The sequence below is a fragment of the Rattus rattus genome, chromosome 15 (genome assembly GCF_011064425.1).
Source record: "Rattus rattus isolate New Zealand chromosome 15, Rrattus_CSIRO_v1, whole genome shotgun sequence".
NCBI classification, from domain to species: Eukaryota; Metazoa; Chordata; class Mammalia; order Rodentia; family Muridae; genus Rattus; species Rattus rattus.
Window position 1 is genome coordinate 75,948,361 of NC_046168.1, and position 22,581 is coordinate 75,970,941.

The window sequence follows — 22,581 nt, forward strand, 5'->3', positions numbered from 1 at the left end:
CTGATTAAATAAGTCTGGATGTGGCCAAGTGCTGCTGCTGCCGCTGTTGCTAATTCTGGGATTGAGCGCGGCCTTCACTTAATGCTTTCAATGGCTGTGGCCTTGCTGGGAGAATGCTTTCTCATTTCTGTTTATAGATGATTGGTGTTGGCTGGGTGCAGCTCTCAGCCCGGGCAGAGCTGTCAAGAGTGGGAAGTCTGATTTCTCTTAACTCAAGCAGGCACAGAAGTTTCTGATTTATTTCTGGCTATAATCAATACCTCGAGGCAAGGGGGTGCTCTTAGCCAGCAGGATGTCTAGAAGAGTAGAAAGACAGAAGCTTCTGTTCTAAATTCAGAAGCAATCTCTATTCCACTACAGGCATTCTCCGATATCCGGGAGGTGGGGAGTGGGAGGGGACCGGTTCCAGGAACCGCCCCCATTTCTCTGGTGCCCACATCTGCTGATGTTCAAGTTCCTTCTACAAAACAGCAGTGTTTGTATACAATGCACACACATCCTCTCTGATACTTTAAATCACTTCTAAATTATTTAAGTACCTTACACAATGCAAATACTGTATAAACTGTTATCTCACTCCGTTGTATTTTGACAGAAAGAGTTCGGGCTTGTTCAACAGAGATGCGATTCTTCTCCTGAGTGTTTTCCACATCTGCTGGCTTGAGTCTGTGCATGGCAAACCAAGGCAGCGCAGAGCTGAACACGGGCCTCCTGGACCCTTCAGTGCAACCCTCATGAAATGCTAAGAATTCGGGTAGAGAATGAAATGCTAATATTCAGTTAGAGACCCCACTTATTCTTGCATGGGAGGTGGATTTAATATAAATCATACTATATGCGTTAGAAACAAGCATTTTTTTTTTTTGGTTCTCTTTATTGGACCAGGTTTGTGTTAAGTGAATGTGTAAAATGTTTAAATACCCAAAATTGTTTTTTGTCCTTTGTCCCTTTTGAAAATCATGAACTAATCCTAGAGTAGCATGGGGGGGGGTAAAACTGTACTCTCTTTCTTTCTTTCTTTCTTTCTTTCTTTCTTTCTTTCTTTCTTTCTTTCTTTCTTTCTTTCTTTCTTTTTTCCAATGCACGGTTTCTCTGTATAGTCCTTTCTGTCCTGGAATTTGCTTGTAGACTGGGCTGGCCTCGGACTCCCAGAGATCTGCCTGCTTCTGCCTCTTGTGTACTGGAATTAAAAGCATGCACCACTACACCCAGCTAAGCCTCCCCCTTCAAGCTAACTGGAAATTAACTGACAAATGGCAAACAATCAAGTAAAAGGAGACTTGGGATCGAGCACAGGGTCTTCGCATAACAGCTGGGAAAACCAAGCCATGCATGACAAAGGCTTACAAATCAACCCCTTAAAGTCTGAAAACTTGTTCAGAAAGGATGAGATGGTGCTTTGAGTTCCTGAAGGGAGTACAAGGGGGGGGGTGACTAGGAAATATATGCAGTCAAGTTTGTGTCTCAAGCGTTCTTTCTAGTCCTAAGAGGTTGCCCCTTCCTGGTAAGGAGACGGAACCGTCTTTATAAAGGTAAAGATATTCTCTCCGTTTTAGGCAGCAGAGGGAACACCAAGGTATACTTCCTGTTCCAGTAGCTTCTCAACTTCTATCAGCTAAAAATAATCCTGCTGGATGGCATTTGTGGGACAATTCTCTGTTGCCTTCAACAAGTTTTGTTTTGTTTTGTTTTTTGTTAAATTTTAAATCAGACACATCTCGGTGTGTTTGCAAGACCACCTGGGCATTTTGTTTCAAGGTGGGCTCTGTTTCAGCAGGTCTGGATTGGAGACTTGTCAGCCCCTACTTCTAAGCCAGGATCACATCTGGGAATCTCTGGAAATCGTGTTGGAGGAACTGGTTGTTAGATCCCACAGCTCAGAGATATTAACTCTGACACATTCTTACCTTCCAGGTAACCCTAAGCTTGGGTCAACTTTTGTATTTTTTTTTTTTTTTTTTTTTTTGAAGCCCAGGATAAATAAGAGCTTTCTCTGACATGCACCCGTTTTCAATTCAAGTAAACATTATTCTCAGGAGAATAAAGTTCTGCACAGACTCTTGGAAAGAAAGGGGGTCTTTTCTTGTTGAGCTCCTTAGCAAAAATCACAAAACAAACCTTTGGAAGTGAGAATGTGCTGTCATCCACTAACATTTATGGAATGGTGTCTCTGCTTCAAGGACCGAGCGCACAGCTATTATTTCATTTAAATATTTAACTTAAGCTGTAATGGCTTTACTAAATACCATTTTTGAAGCCCAGGTTTAACAGCTTGTGATTCTTGGGTTTAAATACGGTGTGCCTAATTTCTAATGTACCAAATAATGTAAATTTCACTTCATCTCCCTCCCTTTCCACCTCCCCTCCAAGGAATGAGGGTTAGAAATGAACATCTTTGTTCATGAAAATGACTGCTTGAAGAAAAACAATTAAGATCTTACACATGGGAAGCAAAAGCGCATCTGATGAAAGTGAAGAGAAATTTGAATTATGATTTACTGCTTATGAAAATGACTTTGTTTATGAAATGGAGTTTGGCAATCGCGCTCAATGAATATAGTAATTTAAGCCAATTTTGCATTAAGAATGAGTCATAATAAGAATTCTCTATTGTGACATTGTGAGAGTTTAATGGCCATTTGTTTTACAGCAAGTTTCTGAAAGAATTGGTCAAGTACCAGAAGCTCACAGTGATGACACATGGCTCACGAGGAATTGCTTTGAACGAAAACACTCCTTTTTGTTTTTGAAACAAATTTGTGTAAACAGGAGATCTATTCCAGTATCTGTAAGTCACACTCTTTGACCAGAAACTTCAAAGGGCCAGCTATGCCTTTTAGGTCATTCTTTAACTAAGTTAAATCACTTCCTGTGTACTTATTGCGTGCGTGCATGGATGCACAGGTGTGTGCACACGTCAGAAGACAGCTTCTAGGAGTCACTTCTGCAACTCAGGGCTTGGGGCTCGATGATAGGCACCTTTACCCCCTACTCCATCGTCAGTCTCATTTCTAAGCTGTATCCCTGTGTCTTCTAAGACAGCAGAGTTAGACAGTGCATTATTGCTGCATCTCGAGCTCTGTGTTTTTCTTAAGCCAACAGTGAGATGTGGGTTGGTTCAGGATTTGTAGCTCTTCAGTCCAGTCATAAAAATATGAGCTTTTTCTTTCTGTGAGTCCTTCTTCAATGATGTGGAGTTGTCTAAATGTTTTTTGTAGATCCTCCTCAGAGTTTTACTGCGGTTCTTCCAATAAATGGAAGACCTTCATCTCAAACAATCAGAAATCCACATTGATTTACAAATGTTACTGCTATTGTAATTGTCATGGCCTAGTTTCAAGAAATGTTATTTATGACACGAATCACAAAAAAATCAATGAACACACAAACTGATGTTGCCCACTTTCAGGAAAGAGTAAGATGGCAGTCAGTTGTTCAATTGTAAGGCATGTGTCTTCATTTGATTAAATAGTTCTAGAGTTGCGTTTCCAGATTAAAAAAGCAATCGGCTGGGGAAGGGCGCTCATTCATTTCTGAGGTTGTCACCCTTCTGACTCGGCTGCCTAACTTGTTTTACGTAGACAAACATGCATCATCTCTAGGGCTTGATCCAAATCACACAGGACTGGATGTTCACACAGTTTTGTAGGCTCTGTTAAAGAAAAAGATACATTTATTTATTTATTTATTTATTTATTTATTTATTTATTTATTTATTTTTACTCTTCTAAGACTTACAAAGAGAGATGGCCAAAGAAGCTTGGCATTGGGGCTACTCTGTGCTTGAGATGTAGATGATGAGTCTGATGGACTCTGATGGTAAATCCACCTCTGGACATAACAAAACAGGGGCAGGAAGCTCAAGTAACCCACACGCATATCTGAGTCTGACTGACTTGCGTGTGGCTTATGGAATTCATTGTGTTGTATGGAGCAAGCACCGTGCTGTGGAAAGCTTTCAACTCCTCCGGATGTGCTGGTAAAAGGTCTTTCCTCAGCACTCAGCAGAGAATCTTGTGGACTCATCCACCCCACGGTCAATTCGATGCTTCCCAAAGCACTACCACAGCAATCTGATCCCTTGAGTAATCATTCCTAGGGTTTTCCAAAACAGCATCCAAAATAAATTTTAAAAACAGTTATCTTGCTGTTTAATCTATTAGCCTAGATGAAGATTTTTTTTAAAAACCGAATTGTTCACATTTATGAATAATTAAGCAGTAATACAGGTAAGCATATACACAAGCAAATGCCTAGCAAGAAAAAAATATCATTCAAACAAACACACAAAAAAAGCAAAGGATGGGGGAAATCCAAAGGCCTTATAGGACGCTCCACAAAGGAAAGAAACCCCGAGGTCCTTTAGGATGTTCCACAGCATGGAGAAGGTGTGGGTGTGCAGTTTCAGCAGCAGACGCCATCTCAGTAGAGAGAAGATATCCCTAAGAAAGCAAAGAGAAGATTTCCACCAACATTAATGCTCACCAAGAGCTCCTGGTCTCAGTTATCCTAAACCATGCATTTCCCGAAAGAATGGGAAGGCAGGTTAAGATTAAGATGGGAACTCTAAGTTAGCTAGGACGGCTAGAAAATAAACGGGAAGCTGGGAAGTCTGTCTGTTCAGCACAGTGTCTTAATCGGCGTGGCGTATATAAATTATAACATTGGCTGCTGCATTCTAAAGCTGCTCATGATTAGACATTTGGCATCTTCATTTTTATGCTACGGCCTATTAATTTGCACCAATATGCCATGGTGAGCCCACCTTAAATTGTTTAATAATCAACTTAATGCTTTCATTTTATCGTAGTGAAAGCTAATTTAATGATTATTAGTTAGTAATAGTCAGAGGAAAACCCCAACTTTCAATAACAGGAAATCCAATGCAAACCCAGCCACGTTATGAACACCCATCAGATATAAGGAGAGTCCTTCCGTGTGGACGGATGTGGCTGTTTGTAGGAAGTTGTCAGTGGGAGTACCTTTTCTCAGACATCATTTCAAACAAATCCACCAGCTTGCAGTGGAGTTAGTTAACAGAGAGGAAGGGACCCAAAGGAGGGGGCAGTGAAGGAGAAGAGAGTGGCTCTTGTGAAGAATGAGTGACTGAACGGGAAGACAAAGTGATGAGAGACAGAAGGAAGAAATACACTGGGGTTGGGGATTTAGCTCAGTGGTAGAGCGCTTGCCTAGGAAGCGCAAGGCCCTGGGTTCGGTCCCCAGCTCCGGAAAAAAAGAACCCCCCCCACAAAAAAAAGAAATACACAGCTGGGAAGTATAAAAAATGCACCTCAAAAGTCGGACAGCGGAGAGGTTAGCGCTGCCACTGGGCTGCCCGGCTCAGTAGGTAATGAGTGAATGAGTGTCACCCAGCAGGTCCTGCTACGATCTGCTCTGTGCCTCTGGGCACAAGCTGACTGTAATACCACTGGACGGCTGCCCTGTAAGTGTTTTCTTAAGTCTGAAATCTTGGCACTTTTTATACGCCCATCCATAAGAAACCTGCAGAGTGAGAAACACACAGCAACATGGACTTGTGGAACCCCGTGTGTGAAGCGAGAGTGTTTACATAAGTCTTACACAATTTGACAATAACGCAATTTGACAGAAGAGACAGGTTTGATGAAATGTCTTGAAATGTCTGAGTCTTTTTTTTTTTTTTTTTCTTTTTGGCATTATTGTTGAGTGGGTAGAACAGAACCATGGGAAAGCCGAGAGCTGGCTCCGGTTCCTGGCTCTGTGGCTGAAATCCTGTGATTCAGGGCAAGAGACATGGCTTCAGCCCGAAATTATTACGGAACCGACTGGGGGAAGAGTGGTGCGAGGGTTTGCAGGAGCTCCAGTCTTCTGGGGTTTCAGACAGCAGCCAAGCCACACGCGCCCCAGCCAGTCTCCTCAGGTCAGGTTGTAAAAAGAGAGCTTTTGATGCCCAAACCTTAAATGGTGTTAGTGTTGGAGCCATGCTGGGCAGCTGGACAAGGAATTAGGACAGAGGTCTGGGAGAATGTGATAAGAAAGGGCGGTGCTCCGTTTGGAAATCCATCAGACTGTGGAATCAGTGCCTGAATGCATTAGGCGAGCTTCAAGGGCCTGGAGCCAGGAAAGAGGTTCAGAATTAGAAGGGACACAAGAGTTCTATCATCAGCAGAGGTAGTGGGGGTAAGCTCTGACAGAGGGTCAGGGTCAAGAGTGCAGAGGACAAAATGGCAGTCATCACCGACAGGTTCCCAGTGCTATTGGTGGGCCACTTACACAGCCAGCGATGTCACTGTCTTCTTACAGGATGCACAAAAGCACTGCTGAAACAAGATCTCTCGTTACAGAGGAGGGAACCGAGACGCAAGTTAAGAAGATATCCCCAGGCCACGGCTCAAAGACTGAACATGATGCCACACCATGGACATTTTGCAGGAATGGAAGCAGAAAGGGATGGGTAGTGTTATGCTTTAGATGCAAAAAAGTGCAGGTGTTGGTTTATGGGTAACAACTGCAACCAGTACCGTTCCTCCCTGCATCCTTCCCGGCATCACAAAATGTAGACGGCTACAGGAGTTGCCATAACTTTCATTCTGGAGAAACACAGTTTCACTCTCTATTTCACTGCTCTAGGAAGAGTAGAACCTGGGTGTTCCTCTAGGGTCTAGAGGCATAGGACAACTGGCTTTAATCCCTGAATGGGACGTTGGCTTGGGTAACATTATAGAATGACAGACATAAATAAACTCTGTTTTCTTTACAGAAAACAAAGAGGAAAGTAATTATTAATATACTTGAACCAAGTAGTCTTCCAAATTTGGTAAAATCAACAAGTTGAAGCTGTTTATTACAAAATGTAGATACCAACATTATCACACTTGCTCTTCTCTCTCTCTCTCTCTCTCTCTCTCTCTCTCTGACACACACACACACACTCACACACACACACACACACACACACAGAGAGAGAGAGAGAGAGAGAGAGAAAGAGAAACACATCCTAAAAATCTAAGATTAAGTTTGAAAAACCTCATTTCAATAATGTAATGTTCTTTTAGTTAAACTTTATTTAAATGTGTAGAATGTATTCTTAAGTGTGTATGTGTGTGCCCACTTGTATTTTTGTGCACCTTGCACATGTGTGCTGCCTATAGAAGCCAGAAGAGGACATTGGGTCCCTTGGGGCTAGAGTTATTATAGTCAGTTATGAGCCACCAAGTGGATGCTGGGAATCCACTCTGATTTCGAATCCATCCCTCTGACTCTGTCAAGCTCTATTTTAAGAAGAACAAGGTGGTGGTTAATCTTGAGGACTAGCACTTCAGTGTACAAATGAATGTCTTTCTTCTTCTAGAAAGCTTACTACCTGAGATGAATTGATGAATTGGTGCCCTAATTTTCTTCTCAACTGTGTCATTTGGAAAACCTTAAGGCTTTTAAAAATAAATCTTAATTTCTCCTTAAATTTTCTTTAACTGGGAAAAATCCACACCTTGAAGAGTGAACTTTAAAAACAGTGCTTCTAATTTTGGATTTGGTCCTGAAGCAGCATAAACACCATAGTGTAAGCTTTGCAAACCACAGTTCTCAGCTGCTCGGTGCTTAGACTTGATAATCACATCCTTAGTGCTCTCGTTTCACAGATGAGGAAACTGGAAAGTAATCCAGTCTCGTAGGATAGAAATCTGGGAAGCCAGAGACAAAGCTATATTTTATATTGCCCAACACTCTCGCTCTGTTCTTTTTAGTTGTGGGAAGTTTTCCTGACTATTCCTGGAGTTTTCCCCCCTTGTGTACAAAATGAACACCCACATTCAGCTTTCTTGCAAAAAAAAAAAAAATCACAGGAAGCAGTAGAGTTGAAAACAAGGATTCAAAGAGGTATTTGTGCACACTTGCTCTTAGCAACAAGATTTCCCAAAGTCAAAAAAGAGAAGCAACTCAAGTACTTATAGCTACACAGTGAATAAACAAAGTACGGTGGGCGCACACTGTGGGACGTTCAGCTTTTAAAAGAAAGGGCTTTCTAATGCACACCACAACACACATGAACCTTGAAGGCAAACCTAGTTCAATAAATCAATCAGGAGAGGATAAATACCAGCCATGTGATTCCACTTACAGACTAGTCCACCTCACAGAGACAGGAAGTAAAAGTGTAGCCTGGGGAGAAGGCAGGGGCGCCAAGTCCAAGTTGCTATTTAGCGAGTAGGGAAGGTGAAGACTGTCTAGTGGTTTGGAGGTAGGTGACAGTGCTGGGTGATAGTTAAAAGAGGACACATTTGTTAATTTTGCTCACTTCTTCAATAAAAACAGCATGTAAAAATAACTTAGGAAAAGAAGGGTTTATTTCTGTTCACAGTCTGAAGACCTAGAGCATCACGGTAGGGAAGGAGGATGGACAGACAGACAGACAGATGGACAGACAGACAGACAGATAGACACACTTGCTTGTTCATACCTGCTTGGACCAGGAAACAGCGGTAAAATTTTACAAGCAACTTTTCCCCTTGGTACTCACTCCAGGACTCTACCTGACCTACTTTCAAGCCTGGGTTTTCCTTCGTTGATTAAGCCACTCTCGAGACACCCTCCTAGTGCTACATCTAGGCAATTCCAAACCCCATTAACTTGACAACCAAGATTGGCCGGCGAAGATGGTAAATTGTATGCTGTGTTTATTTTACCACTGCGCTGTTCTGTTTTGGTTTTGAACATGGGGGAAAAAAGTCTGTTTTCCCTGAAGGTTTGAAGACTAATTGTCTCATTGTTCTTTTTTTCTTTTTGTATGTGAGTACGCTGTCTTCAGACACACTGAAAGAGAGCATCAGCTCCCATTACAGATAATTGTGGGCCACTATGTGGTTGCTGGGATTTGAACTCAGGACCTCTGGAAGAGCAGTCAGTGTTCTCTTACACGGAGCCATCTCTTCAGGCCCCTTCCTATGCTTTGTAGCAGGTTTTCATGGAAACGATGGTTTTAGCATATGAAGTAACCTAAAGGTAGAACACACTCTTGCTCCATCCTGTAATTTTACATTTCAGATTTATCAATCTACTTGATAAAAAAGCAGAAGTCAGTAGAGTATTTACTTACTTCAGAGGACAGATGATGTGAGAGTTTAAGAACACAAGATCTTATCAGATCGAGAAGCATTCTCTAAATCCATTTTGGACAAAGACCGTTAAGGTGCCTGTTAACAATGACTTAAAGCAAAGAACAGTGAACCCTGGTGCTTACAGTGGAGAATAAGCATTTTGGAATCCTAGCAGGAAGGCTGGAGTCTAAACTCTCAAACTTAAAACTGTATTCTGCTGAGAGAATCATTTTTTATGATATGCTTACTGCCTTGACCTATCAATCTATAAGCGTGGGTGATTCATTTTTATACAAAAAAGCAATAAAAGCTATTAAACCAGTATTTCTATTTATGTTTAAAACTGGATAACTTCTGTCTGGAGTTACTGAGAGGATCACTGTGAATATCAATAAGTTGTCATTTTTACTTTGGGTGGAATAACTTATAGACATTTTCTTTCTTTTTAAATTAAAACAGGTATTTTATTTATGCATATTAGTGTTTCATTTGCACATTTGTCTGTGTGCTATGTGTGTACCTGATGCCTGTGGAGGCCAGAAGAGGGGATCAGATCCTTTGGAGTTGGGATTACAGATCGTTGTGAGTGGCTTTGTGGGTACTGGAAACAAACCTGTGTCCTCTGGAAGAGCAGCCAGTGTTCTTAACTTCTGAGTCATTCCTCCTACCTCTGAAATTTTTCTAATTATTAAAAATATTTAGAGAAATTTCTTATTAATCAAATGTTTAGATTTTCACAATTTGGTTTTATATGTTAAGACTCCATCAACTCTTTCCACAAATGTTAAGAACTTATGACCGGGGTGGGGTTGGAGAGATGGCTCAGCGGTTAATAGCACTGCTCTTCCAAAGGTCCTGAGTTCAATTCCCAGCAACCACATGGTGGCTCACAACCATCTGTAATTGGATCTGATGCCCTCTTCTGGTGTGTCTGAAGACAGTGACAGTGTACTCATATAAATAAAGTAAATTAAAAAAAAAAAAAAAAAAACAAACAAATAAACAAAAAATAAATGACCTATCTAAAAGTCCTATCTTGGGTTTAAACAATTTTTTACTGTTGCTGGCCCTGGAGATAATCTGTGTGTTTTTTGGAAGAAGGGGTTGTTCCTCACTCATAAACATTATCCTCGAAAGTGACAACAAACTGCTAATTCCAGGATTGTTGTCCTTGTTAATGTGGGAGTTGGGAATTGCCTGATCGTCAGATGTCAAACCATGTTTGGTATCTAAATAACCCATATAATACCCTTATAAAGAAGGGCTGTACTGGACAGAGCAGTGGAGGCCCTGACAAGATAGGAGAAATATGTCACTGGGTTATCTTTGTTAGAATCCTTTTTTTAAAATCATAAGATCTGGGCAAAACAGAAGGTTAAATAAAACGAACAATGGTACTATAGGGATAAACAAGGAACAAAACAATTTAAAACAGTAGGAACCACCTTTCAACTCTCTTTCATCTTTTACAGGACCCTTGCCCTCACCCCATTAGATTGCTTCAGGCAGCTGTCTGTTGTTCAGGTTCATCTGTGTCTAGCTTGTGCTTCTTTACAGACATGGATACTTGTGTCTGCATTGGTCCACTGTTGCCAAGCATGTGTCTTTATGTTCACGTCATTTTTCAAATAGGCATTGATGACCTTAGTTGGAGAATTGAGTGGAGATTTTTAAAAAGCAACTTCTAGAATTTGTCAATGATAGTCCTTCTTTACCCTTCTGTACTCAGGGAGATAAAAGATGGTGCTGACGGCTTGCCTGCCTTTTCATTTCTACTTTTCGGCCTCTTTGCTCTAAAAACTCTACAGCCTCTACAATCTTTTGCAACTGGAAGTAACCCAGGACACTTAGGATCGCTATTATAGAACTGAAAAGTGCTAGTAGAGATTGTTGACACATTGGAAAGTGTCTCAACTTGTTATTCCCTCTGCTCCCAGTCTTTCCCTTTTACTCCCTCAAGATTGAACTATGGAGTGGCCATCTTGGAGTCCTGAGGAGATGAACCCACCTAAAGGCCACACACAGCAGAGAGCTAAAAAGCCTACCCAGTTCTTGGGAGGCATAGCAGTCACTCTAGTCAGCTTACCCCTAGACTCCTTGTTATAACTATGATAATAGATTAATAATAGCCTAAAGTTGTTTAAAACTTCTCTTCTTGGCTTCCCATTCATAGGAATGTTTGAAAGCAGAAATTTCAGAAGCAAAGAAACACTAGAGCCTATAATGAATGGTATATCCCTGGGCTAACTTGCTTAATTATGAGGATGTTTAGTTAATATACAAATTATGAAGCTTGAAATAATTGGCTCTGATCACCATCCTCATTATTCTCATTAAAGAGATTTTTATTCAGTATTCATTTGCACAAGGAAATCTGCTCAGCTGTTTACCTGGTGAATGGCTTTCTACGCAGGGAAGGTTCTCCCAGGCTGGGAGATCATTGAGGAAATGAATGAGTTTTCTCCAAGCTGCTACTAAATATTGGAGTTATTTGCATCAGTATCATAACAAATTCTCCAAATAAGAAGTTATTTATGAAGATTCAGTATTATTTAATATCCATGTAAAACAAACTTAAAGCTGTCACCTCATTACATCTTTTATAATAATGTCATTTTTACTCTAAGTCCTGTGTGATTTCTTGAGGGAGGATAGAAAATGACACAGTTGTGGTTAGCAAGCTGGGGAATTTCTTCTCACTATGGGCAAGCCCATGGGTGGTTCTCATTGTAGGTATCATCTGTTCCATTTGTTGAAACAGAAAAAAGAGACTGACAGCAGCTTTGTACACAAAGAACAGAGCCCCTTCGTGTATAACCACAGCACCTGGGCAGCTGCAGGAGTTCACGTCTATTTAGTCTCAGTGAGTATAGCATTGAGGGAGTTGACTGTCCACTCTTTGCAATGTATCCCTGTCTCAAGGACAAGGGCTTGAAGCCTTTTCTGTATTTATCAGAAGAAGCATATAGTAAAAGATTATTATTATTACTGTTATTATTATTATTATTACTAGTAGTAGTTGTAACTTTTTTTTTTTGCTGAAATTTCAAGCATTAAGTCACAGAACTGATAGTGATGACATGAGTTGTCTCTGTTTGCATAGTTTCTGGAATCTGTGTTCAGGCTCACTGGAGGGAGAGAGATGTGATTGCTCTCAAGGCCTTCTGCTTGGCATTCCTTGTCCCCAGCCTTTTTCTTTTGCTGACTTACTCATTTAATTTTGGGCACCATTTTTCATTAGTTTGTGTAAATGTTGACTGATCAATACATCTGGGGCATTATATAAATCTGTCTTTGTTCTTAGTCTGCATTAGTTCAGATTAGCTTCCTTGTAAACAGCACTGAACTCTCAGATAACAGTTGTATAAATGATAAAAAATGTTTATTTCTTCATTAAGTAAACTAGCCACAGAGGTCGGAAGTAAAGGACTAGCAGGAATCTTTCGAGTTTCCTGATTTTTCTGATCCACCGTCTCTAAGAGAGGGTCTTTGTTTTCATGTTCAAAGTCCGAGGCGAAAAGGGGAGCTCATTGCCAGCCTTGTAAGGAACTGTTCAGTAAATACTACGAACAATTTGGTTCTGTGTCATTAACCAGATCTTCACATGGTCACATCTAACTTCAAGAGAGGCTGAAAAATACAGTCCCGTGTCTGGGCTCCTGGACCCTTGTCTCTAGACAAGAAGAGCGTGACTATGGGGCCCAAATTAACTGTCCCTGCTGTCATTTGCAAAGAACTGTAAAAGAGGGTATAGCTACTTGTGAATGTGCTGGTTTCTGACATATGGGCTATTACCTTTGTCCCATTTAGCACCTGAAATGCTTTCTCCTCTTCCTGGAGGCTATATGGGAGCCAGATGGTGGCTAGTTATCAGCTAGAGGGGTTTATAATTTCTCTCCTGCTTCGCTTGTTTGTTTTTTGTTTTTGATTCTATGGACAAAGAACAGGCTTCTGTTTACCTTATTTTGCTTCTAGACTCCATTTTTTGCAGTGAAGTGGCTTTCCAGTAGGACTCGCCTGGCTTTCCTTGTTTATTGTTGAAGAATAGGGTGTGTTTCAAGTGTAAAGCCCACCTTAGGATAAAAACCAAAAGCCTGATCATACCACATGTTAAAGAACTATGATTTCTATTTGGAGATAGAATTTTAAAAGTCCCACAGCTGTGAAAGCAGTTAGAAAAAAATCAAAAAGTTCTTCTCAAACCTTCTGTTTCTGTAACCAATGTTACTTCGGGGCTTATCATGGCAGTGATTGGGCACTGGACCCTGTTTTGTGTTACTTGGAAGAATGCTATCCTTTTGTACTCTACCCAAGAACCAGAATAACAAAAGATTGTCATGATGCCCAAGAACTCATTAGTGAGAAGTCATAAAAGCTTAACCATTAGATAATTTTAGTTGTAACTTCTTGAGGTCTCCCAACAGGAGATTTTTTTTAATATATTTGAAATATTTATTAGCAGAAGTTCCATTCGTAGGAGGGCTTACACATGTGATTTTCAAAATAAAAACAGTATCTACCTATCATATGAAAAAAAGGAGATCCTTTGCTCTGATTTACGTTTCAGGAGAACTGTGGCAGCATAATTTGTTTACCTTGGACATTTAGATGAAATAACACCACAGTGGTCAGAGTGGATTTGTCGTCTCCAGTGATTGTAAGTCTTTCTGCTCCACTATAAAGACCACAGAATACTGAAGACAGCACACTACCACAGAATAGAGAGATGTTAGCAACCGCTCAGTGATTCCCATATGACTCTTCTTTAATTCAACTCAATTTAGCACACTGCAATAAATCAATGGAATTCAATTTAATTAAACCCTGATCAATTATATGGTGGAAGCATAAAGAGAAGCTGTTCCTATTGGGGAAAGTATATATGGATGCTCACAAGAGAGGCGCATGAGTCACGCTGTTTAAATGCCAAGGTGCTTGACATGAGACGCAGTTAAACCTGCATCATAGTGTTTGCCTGACTTTAATTGGATTTGCAGAAGGTGTTCCCGAAACACCCTCAGGAGATGATGCCTGGCACCTACACATCATCCTCCACGAAGGTGAAATCTGAGATGATTATTTACAGGGAAAAAAGTATGACATCAAAACTTTATCTGTGCACTTCAAATATGAGATATAAATTAATGTTTCTGTCATTGGGGAGGGGATTTTCTTTCCTCCTCCTCCTCCCTTCTTTTCTTTTTCTTCTTGTATCTCATGCTTTTCTGTATCCCTGGAGTAATTTATAATGACTGTATTATTTAATCTATTATAAAACTACAAGCACAGCGAACGACATTTGGCCTTTGATGAATCTGGGCATTGAATTAACAATGTCTTAGAAGTTGTTCATGACTCCTTCTTAATGTTTTACCTTGTTCATTTTTCCCTCTTTATTCAATTTTCTTTGAAAACTAAAAAGTCCCATTAAGTATAATGGATGTAATAAAATTTGGGGTTTAGTCCCAAAGTAAGAAGAGTTGAATTCATTATGATTTTCAGACAAAATGTCACCCTGGGCCACTGAATTCCCTCAAGACTGCTGACGTGAGGTACCTGCAACTTGTCCCTTGCTTGAGATTTTGGGATGATGACAGACACTTGGTATGGCCTTGAAAATTTTTTTTCAGTCTTGTTCATTTCAGTGGTTACTTTGGGTGGAGAGAGTGACTTAAGGAAACCTTTCTGTTGTGATAGAAAAAATATGGCAAGGGCTCAGCGAGGGGGAGTGGGGAATGAAGGCAGGCTTTCTGACTGTTGATGCTATTGCGGGATAAAGAGGCAGGGTGGCCGTAGCTTTGAGTTGGTGAGAGTTGCTAAGTAGCTCTCTTAGCCTCAGGTGACATATCTGCAAATAACAGGGTTGGGATTGTCTCTCAGGAAAAAAAAAATGCTATGAGGATAAATTGAGGCAATGGATGAAAGTGTTTTTGCATAATACTGAGCTCAAAAGAGGCAGCAGCAGAGGTCAGCTAAAGATGATTGTTAAGTACAACTTTTCATTCAATAGCAATGGAGTCCTTTGCATGTGTTGTGTATATCTGTGTGTGTCTTCCTGTATGTGCCTATGCTCTTGTATGCATGTGTGAGGCAGTCAACATTGAATGTCTTCCTCTACTACAATTTTATTTTACATTTTCCAAATAAGTGTTTCCCTTAAACTTGAGGCTCACAAATTGTGCCAGACTGACTGGCCAGCAATTCCCAGGGATCTTCCTGTCTTCATCTCCTACATGGATTACAGGCCTCTACCACTGCTCCTTGTTTGTAACTGCTAGGGATCTGAACATAGGCTCTAATGCTCGTTCAGTAAACACTTTACCAACTGAGCTATCTCCCCATGCCCTAAGAGAGATCATTAAGGTCAATATTTTCCTTGGCCCCCTCTCATCTGCTTTAAAACTTTCCTGTTGAAAACTATGAACATACCAGATAAAAAATGTTGTGGTGGGTAGAGACAAGGGACACAAAATTTTACACATGCTGAGTTCCAAGTAGAGAGTCAGTGGATGTCAGCTAAGGACATTAAACTAAGACACTAACTATTGTACAATAGTTCAAAAGCTGGTTTAAGAGTGCATATTAACTTGCTTATATTTTTTGGATAACAGAGTCAACCTGGGTCCAGGTCTCAGACATCAAGTGTTGAGAGGAAACATCACAGAGACACAGCTAATGAAGGAATACCAGTTCCTCAACAATCCTCCTCCCACAGGCTGTATGTTTCATGTAGCTAGTTACACCTTTTCCTGAGCCTGTTTACTGTGCAGGTTGTAATTGCTCTCAAAATTATAAAATATAATTAACATTTATTCAGCCAATAAAGAATCAAGTTGAAAATGAACTGGTTTCGACGAAAACTAAGTTAAAAGTGTTAGAAATACATGACGGCACAGATCTGTTATAAAGAAATTTAACCAAGTACAGAGAATTCAACTATGAATATTGGGAAGAGCATCTCCTCAACATCTAGAAGGATTTTTGTTCTCAGACACGAGGTGGAGTTTGAGTGTAATTTCATAGATGGTATTCTGGCTGAGCTGTAGCTCAGTGGTAGAGCACTTGCCTAGGTTAGGCAAGGCTATCAGTCCTATCCTCAGCACTTCAAAGAAAAGAGTCAGTGTAGAAGTCCATGATTTTAGCTCTACATAGCACCACCACCACCACCACCCCCCAAGGGAAAATAACTCTACAAACCCGTGGAATAACTATGCTGCATTTGGGGGTGATTTTCTGACCTGAGTTTTAAAACAACCTGAGGCTTCACTGACAGGGCTTGGCTTCCCGTTTCTGGGCCTTAAAGTCTTCAGTCCGGCATCGCTCTTGTCCTTGATCCTACTTCAAGACTTGGGAAATGTTGGTACTTTTTAATTTGATTCTGCTTGTATTTCAGGTAGTATTTACCTAGTGGAATTGAATAAGCTACCAGTTTTACTGTCTATGGTTTGGCACACTTAAGTTTGTCCTGTTTCTGGAATTCCCAGATGTCGTTCTCTCTGCTTAACCTTTTTGCAGAGGGTCAGCTCCGCTAAAGCTGAGCATTTTGTCCTCACGAGTGCGGATGTGAATGGAGATGAATGTGCGAGTTTTCACATGCATGACTGTGAATGGAGAAAACCATGTGTGTTTGTTACTTTTTGTCACTGTGACCAAAATATCTGAAAGAAACAAGGAAGGCAAACACTATTTTGGCTCCCGATTTGGTCCCTGGTCATTTGTCCCAGTCTGCTGAGGCAGGTGTCATGGGCTTGGGAGAACTGCTCACTTTCTGGCCAATGGAAACCGTGAAGGAGAAGGCAGGCACACCATTGACACTTTTTGGCTGTCTCCATTTTGTCCTGTGCAGGTCACTAACCCCTGAAACAGTGCCAGACACCTTCATGCTGGTTTCCTTTCTTAGTTAATCCTCTCTGGAATCCACTCCACAGACACACCCGGAGGTGTGCCTCATCCTTTCCTAAGCACTCCTAACTCCAATCGAGTTGACAACTTGGATTAACTATCACAATAGACAACACGAAAATATGTCCTGTGACAGGAGATAATAAACATCTCTGGGAAAGGATAAAGCTCCGAAAAATAAAATAAAATAAAAATAAATAAATCAATAAAGAGAGAAGAGTGCACGGAGAGTAACTTGTTAGGAAGAGTGGTTTAGACAAAGTGACGTTTCAGTGTAGACTACACTGAGAAATGGGCACTCCAGACCTCTGAGCAAGAGCTCTCTAGAAAGTATCCCATAGACTGGGAAGCTTGAAGGGAGGTCAGCCTTTGTCTCTGGAGGACAGGCTGAGAGATGAGTGTGGTTGAGGTTCAGAAGTGAGAGCAGGGGCTAGAACTTTGACAGCGCAAGGGACTTTATAGTCTTTCACCAGAACATTTGGAAGTGCCAGAGAAGTCGGTGTATGTATGTATGTATGTATGTATGTATACACATACAACCCATATATAGATATAGATATAGATATAAATATAGATATAGATATAGATGATATAGACATAGATATAGATATAGATGTTCCAGGCTGACCTTGAACTTCTGACCTTCCCATCTCTACCTCTTTAGTGCTGGGATAACAGCCATGCATCACCATACCTGGTTTATGAACAATAGGGGATTGAACCCAGTTCCCTGTGCATCTATTAAGAAAGCATAATGCCAACTGAGCTAACTCCATCCTGAGTCCACTTTGCTTGCATTTTGAACTCCTTCTTCCTTTTGTGTAGAGATTAGCTAGCAGGGAAATCAGGATAGGAATCAAAATGTTTACTTATTTTTTTTAACATAAATTTTAAGTGGCACATGGTTGATATCTCTTACTCTTCCCCTACAAGTAAATATTAATAACATAAGGGCAAGGTTCATGTTTACTTTGTAGTCACTTTTTTCCCAAAGCACCTACGTGCTGGGCACATGAGAGTGGTTAGTAAATATCTGTTTATGACGGGAAACAGAGGTACACCATTGTGAGGGGTTTGAGTCTGTGTGTGAAGGGAGCGGGTGTCAGGAAACTGTTGTGTGGAGGAAAAGGAGAGGTTGAGAGCCCTTACCACCCACTGAGGATCTGGACTGAGTGTCTGGCTCCTGGTGGATGTGAGTTTTGCACTGTGACTGGTTCCTGGTAGATGTGAGACTTGCACCAGGCCTTGGATTCAGCCTGAAATAAATCGGAAGCTAGTTTGATATTTTTCCAGTGACTGTAAAAATGCCAGTGCTGGATGGGAACTCTCTGTGTCTGGCATCCTTTAAACTTGGGCTGTCCCAGTGTTTTTGGCAGGGTGTGACTCTGGGGGCTTCCCTAATTTCAGCACTGCAAGCTCTTGGGGAAAAGAGAGCTGAGGTATTAAAGGAAAGGGTTCTTCAGCATAAGAAACAGATGTAGTAGCCTTTGCTCTGGCTTCTTCCTGTGGGTCATTTTCCTGTTAACACAGAGTTTGTGGACATTCTCATTTCTGATAAGAACACAATAAAATGTTGCTTACAGACCTATTTCCTCTCCTCGCCTCCAGATCCCCAAGTTTCGCTTATCATGAAACCTTGCAGCTGCTTCTCGATTGGTCTCACGTGGTGCGTATTGCTGGGGCTCTGTGTGTTGCTACCAGCATAGTGGAAGTGTCAGCTCTGTCCTCCCAAGGGTAACTCTAGTCACAGCATTGTTACCATCCCTCCCGCTACCACTGCTGTGATCCTCGTGGTTGTGTGCTTGATGCTTATAGAAGCAATTTGCATCATGCTGTGCTATGGGGAAGCCTCTTACATATGCATTATTTAATAGTAACCCCCACCCTATGCTGGAGTCCAGCAGCCTCCCGCACAGGTTACCTGAGCAGGCACACATGTCATGCTCAGAAGTAAAGATGCACTCCTGGTTCAAAGACCGGTGTGCGGGAAGGAGAGAGAGGGGAAACTGTGGTCAGGATGTAATATATGAGAGAAGAATAAAGAATGAAATAAAACAAAATAAAATAAAAATGAGGGAAAGCCCTGTTTGATCTGCGCTCTTCGTTAGAAAAGACTTTTGTATAGTAGTTAACTAAGAGCACAAACATAAGAATAAAAACATCCTCATCTGGCCCTTGGAAGGCTCCCTTCCCCAGTGTAGGAGAATGCTAGGGCGTTGAGGTGGGAGTGGGTGGGCGGAAGTGGGAGCATCCTCATAGAAGCAGGGATCACGGGAAGGGGGTGTGGGGGGGGAAGGGGGATAACATTTGAAATGTAAATACATAAAAGATCCAAGAAAAATAAAATTAAAAAAAGAAAAATCCCCATTGCTCTCCGAATCCACTATGCCCATAGAAGTCCAAGCGCTTAACGTGTGTGGATTGATCATCAGAACTATGGACTCAGAAAAATGGCAAGCCGTTCTTCCTTCCAGCCTCTTTATAGCTCACCTTTAGTCTTGAGAAAGCTCGGACAGCTTTGGCAAAATGGCGACTTAAGTGGATTTTAGGAATAAGTTCATGCTGCCTTCTCGTTGCACACGTAACTCGGCTTCACCACTCACGGAGCGAGAGGTTAATGGGATCTGACTGAAAATTGACTGGACTATGCTGTCTAAGTTATACATGCAATCGGCCACACTACCTCACCCAGGCACGGTGCTCGGGCTGAGTGAAACATTCTCTGATAATTAAGAGGATTAAGGTGGTGATGATGGCGAAGCTAGGCATATCAGGTCAGCGTACATCATTAACCGGAATTGGAGAAAATCTCAGAAATTTCAGGACAAAAAGAAAATTCTAAACTAGATAAATAAAAGACTCACTGGAGATATGTATAAAACACGGAATTTGTTGCACCATAGTTAATGACTTGAGTCCTGCCCAGTACCCCTGAGGCCACTAGCATCAACTGTAATTATCTTTGAATTTCTCTCCAGCTCCTGCTGCGTGTGGTGGGACTGTACTGACTTTGGTGCTTTCCATTGCTCAAAATCCTGGCTTATTTAGAGCTTGTTAATGGCATCATCTAGTTTTTAATTGGTCAGCTGTCAAAAAGTTCGAAAATATGAATAATCTCTCCCTGAGCAAAATCGGAACCTCTTCGGATCCAACCTGAATTTACCGTGCAAAGGAGACAGAAGCCGTCCAATGAATGGGAGGCACCTGGGCCGAGACAACTCAAAGGCATCCATCCTCCATCTACCCAGTTCTTCCTCATCAGGGTGATCAGCCTGTCACTGTCCATATGCTGCCTGAGGCAAAGGGTTAGTGCTGCTGAGGGTGACATACCCCGCAGCTGCAGCTGTGGCCGTTATCAGTGAGTCACATCGCATTTGTGCTTTGTCTTGGGTAGACGGATGGAAGGGACAACAGGCCACCATTAAGCCTCTTGGTGAGACTTGCTGAATACAGCGATGAAAATCTGACCAGCGTGGCCATTAAAATGTGAGCTGTTACAATCTTCCATCTGTGCACCCTTGACTGCATCCTTCTGTCTCCCAAGTCTTCATGCATAGACTACTCATGGGGTTATGTTCCACATAAGTCTTCCCTTTCTCTGGGTGAGACAGACTTTGCTGAAGCTTAAGGGCGGAGAAAGAGAAAGGCATTATAAAACGTATGTAACAAAAGCTACCAAAGAAAAGGACTTAGGGGGATTTCATTTAAATGATAATATAATAAAGAGAAACACAAGAAGACGAGAAACATGAAAAAGAATACCAAATAGCCAGGAACGAAGCCGGCAGAGCAATTCACACCAGGCAGAGAGTGAAAAACATGAGGAGGTCAAGCTCAATAGGCTGACTCCTCCCACGAGGCCCAGCAATTCAGGCTTTAGGTTTATTCCCAAGGGAACTAGATACCTGGTGAGACAGGGCTTGACTCTACACAGGCAATAAGGACAAGGGACCCTGGTAAATCACAAGCCAGTTATGTAGCCTAGAAACTAGAAAGAGAAGTGATGTCATTAGCAGTCTATGAAACATCTGAAAGGGGTTGGGGGAGAGTGGACAAACATGACCACTCCCCTGATTGGAGAATGAATACATGATCACCTCTCTTGTTGAGTCAAGGTGAATAGCAAAGGGTGTGCAAGTCACTCACTGGGTCAGCCAGTGATATGTTGGCCTCCATTGGATTCCCATCGTAAGACTCACAAAGGCTAGTGGCAGGAAACGAACCAGAATCCCTTGTCTTGGGACAATTTTCCCTCGGGAGCTTTTCCTGAATAAAAATAACATCCTCTATACTTACCCACCTTTCTTTTTCATATTGATCCGGAGACAATAAACTGAGAAGCCAGTGACTCAGGGTGACTTTGGTGACATTTGATTATCTGATACCTTAAGCTCCCTCAGTTAAGCTCACTAGAACCAAGAGATTCTCCATCATTCTAAGAAAAAACCCACTTCAGTGTCCAGGAAAGAACTGCATGGGGATGGAGAGATGGCCTACTCATTGAGTGCACACTGTTTTTCCCACATTAGGTGGCTCACAAATGTTCTGAGTGTTCCCATGTCCCGGCCTCTGTGGCCAGCTCTACCCTGCTCCCTAAACACACATGTACACTTTAAAATAAATATATTTTGTTTTGATGTTTTGGAGACAGGGTTTCTCTGTATAGTTTTGTAGACCAATCTGGTCTTGAATTCAGAGATCTGCCTGCTTCTGCCTTTTAAGTGCTGGGGCTAAAGGCGTGTGACACTACACCCAGCTTAACCGTGCATTTCAAATATAAAGTGTGATGCCTGGAACCCGTTCTGACAGGGCTGCTACGTAGAAGTACTATATTATTCCCGTGAGCTTTTCCAGGTCTTCAATATGGATGGGTCCATCACTGTGTCTGAGACATAGGCCCATGATAAAGGAAAAGGGAAACTCAGAAGTGCAGGCAAGGATATTGGAGTCGGAAGATGTAGGAGAAAAAGCAACAGGAAGGCCTCTCACTTTTAAAAGGTTCGGGGAGCGGGAAGATCAGCTCACTAATCAAAATATCATTTGCTCTTTCAGAGGACCTAGGTTTGGTTCCCAACAGGATGTCTGGGAAACTTCAGTTCCAGGGGATCCGACACCCTCTTCTGACCTCGGAGGACCCTGGGTACATACATTTTCCACATTCATACATTTATGCAAAACCTTTATACACATAAAATACATAAACACATCTAAAATAATTTAAAACAAAAAAGCTTGAGATGTAATTAAGGAGATAGAGGGCTGCCTTATGTCCCAGCATGACCTAAAGCCAGGGGAGGAGACACATACTCATTCTGTCAGCACTGGGGAGGTGGGGCAGAAGATCACAAGTTCAAGGTCATCCTCAGCAGAGTGCTAAGTTCTCTGCCAGCTTCCAGGGTATGAGAGCAAGGCAGTGTATGGGGGTGGGAGGGCAGGGAACAAAATGGCTCAGGGAACAGGTACAGAATTCAGGCAACCCAACTCAGTTTCTATTGGTGTAGAAACTTACTGGGAGACCTTGAAATGGTACTGGCAATTCAGGCAGCTCTTCCCAACAGATCTGTAACTCACACAGTCTGTACCAGTCCCTGTGAGGTGTCTTATT